We start from the raw sequence: 2,809 nt of genomic DNA on the forward strand, positions 1-2,809 counted from the left end.
TTAGAAGTAACAAACAAACAAATATGATTGGAAGTGTAATCAAGAGTACTACGCACTGCTAGATTAGATAGAAATCCCACTCCAAACATTGTTGTAGCTCCCTATGGATTCGATCCCGACCTTCTCGGGTAAAAGCTGCATTGACTACTCTCACCACTCTATAATGGTGTAGGGTTGGACCCGATCACTTTTGTCTATAATCTTTGACAACAAGTCTTGCCTTATATTTGTCAATAGTGCCATCAGCTTTCACTTTCTGTTTAAAGATCTATTTCAAATCGAAAGGCTTATTTATTGGAGGAAGATCAACCAATTCCCATGTATGGTTGTCCAAAATTGATTAGATCTCACTATTAACTGCCTCTTTCCAAAATGCTGAATCAAAAGATAACATAGCTGCTTTAAAAGTTTGAGGTTCATTTTCAAGCAAGAATGTCACAAAATCTGGTCCAAAGGAATTAGATGTTCTTTGACGTTTGCTACGCCTTGGATCTTCTTCACTTGGAGTATTTTCCTTTGATTCATCCCATGTCTGTTTAGTCTTTCACTTAATGACTCGCGTTCAGTTTTATATGGATAGATGCTTTCAAAAAATTCAGCATTATTTGATTCAATTACCGTATTAATAGAGATTCATAAAGGCAATTATAAGATACAATTTCCAGCAACGCTAGTCTTTTTACATACAAGCTTTTGTTTGTAATATACTCAAATTGTATATACAGAGTCTATAACATACACAGAACACTAGGCACACCATATAAATTATGAACATCGTGACCAATAATCCATACCATCATTTGATTCCTTACCAGTTTTGCAGGTGCCATTGCTTCCCTCGTATGGATAATTGGATTCAGTAGTAAGCCCAGGGTTCTTGATGATAAACTTGAAAGTGTCATATGTTAGTCAATATGTATTACTATAATAAATAACGAAACATTTAAACTTTCTGAAACAGAAATAGAAAGTTAGCAGCAGCAAAATGTCGAAATAATATCTGAAAAGAAATAATATTGGAATAAATCGAGCTCATTGAATGCACAGTGTGTCCTTAAGGAAATTATTCCGCTCAAGTACCCGAGGTGTTGGAATATTATCCTCCCAGGATAGAACGACTTAACTCACCAGCATATTGGTACTAAAAATCCGTATGAACTGCGAACCACTTAATGGTTGTAGATCACACTGGAGTAGATTTGTGCAGAAGAAGAAGAAGGTTCACAACTCTTCAGAACAGTCACTTAAAAACGGGAGGAAAATTTAAATAAAAAACTAGGAAGAAAGTGAATCGGGTCGCGCACGGATCCGGTTCAAGTTGGGTATTTAATTTATATTTTATTAAATATATAAAGAAATTTTATCCAAAAAGATGAATCAATCAATCTTTGACCGAAGCCGAAGCCGAACCGAGCGACGACGACGACAGCGGGAAGCTTGCCTTCTTCTTAACTCTTTAAGAGCTAGAAGAAGAGCAATTGTATATATACCCATCAAAAGTCGTTTCTTCCTCCAATATGGGACAATGTCCCTTTGACAAGGAGCGAAATTCAAATATTTCATTTTCCCTCCATTTCTCATTCACCCTTTATTTTAAGCTACCCAAGATTAAACCCAACATCATCCATTAGACCTCCTTCACATCCCATATCTGAACTCGTGTAACATCCCATATCTATGGATCTTGATAAAGAGACTGTGGTAAGTGGGAATTGAACAAGCAACTTAGCATAGATTTTGAACCATCTTGACCACTAAACTATATTTTTGGACTGTGTCAAAAGGATTCAAAAATATAATATGTCAAGGGGATTCAAAATACAATATATATATCTGAACTTGTGTCACAATCCACCAATTCTTGTTCTGATAAAGAAATTAACTTACCCGTCTTGATCTTGTTCATTCCTTCTGTAGCAGCAACAGCAGAAAATGCCCAGCAACATCCTAAATTATATTATTATTAGGTGATAAGATATTAGTAATCCACATTCATTAGAAGGATATATATATATATAATATTATATATATGATGAGTTAGGTTGACTTACCACACTGCCCTTGGTCCTTAACACCGGTAACATCACCCTCATTTCTCCAATTCATGGTAGCTGGAGCGGTCATATTATCGCACTTGAATGTTGTGGTTTCAGATGAGTGAGAAGGCATTCTATATATACCCATTGCAAGTGGCTATGAATTCCTCATTCGTCAAATCAACGAATTCATTGATGCACAAATTGTAAGGTCGGTTCACAGCCTTGTTGACTGAATATACTCTGTATTGTCCTTGAATATTTTGTATCATTTTGCCTTCTCGGTGTCATCTTTGTACACGCGCCCAAAGCGAGCCATCCACTGCTCATGTTTGTGGACTACTGAAGCCTTATACAAGCTGCGACTCGCGAGATGTGACTTGAGATGAATGCATTCCCAATACTAGTAGAGCGGCAAAAGCAAGCTTCCAATTGAATGTCAAAACCATTTTTTGCTACTTGAATCTTTCTAGTGTTACTAATTAATATTTTGTGTTTGAAACTTTGATGAAATATTGAGAGGGTGTAAGGCATTTATACCAAGGAAGATATTGTTCTGTTAGCATTTTCACATGATTATTAATTTCCTGGAAAATTTGGTATGTTATGTATGATTGTAACAACGAAGATAGATTCCGTACACGCTGCTCTGATGCCTTTAAGTAACATATCCTAATAAACCTCTCATTTGTAACTTTTTGAAATATTTTCTTACCATAATCTTGGAATACATGCATAAATGAAGTTCCTTGAACACTATGCTTTCCATTTGT

General features: G+C 35.8%; 1 pseudogene; it reads right to left on the minus strand.

Moving 5' to 3' along the window:
- Positions 1 to 340: 340 nt before the first annotated feature.
- Positions 341 to 2,485, minus strand: LOC138879212 (senescence-specific cysteine protease SAG39-like; annotated as a pseudogene).
- Between the last annotated feature and the right edge of the window lie 324 nt (positions 2,486 to 2,809).

Source organism: Nicotiana sylvestris, chromosome 10, assembly GCF_000393655.2.
Source record: "Nicotiana sylvestris chromosome 10, ASM39365v2, whole genome shotgun sequence".
Lineage (NCBI taxonomy): Eukaryota > Viridiplantae > Streptophyta > Magnoliopsida > Solanales > Solanaceae > Nicotiana > Nicotiana sylvestris.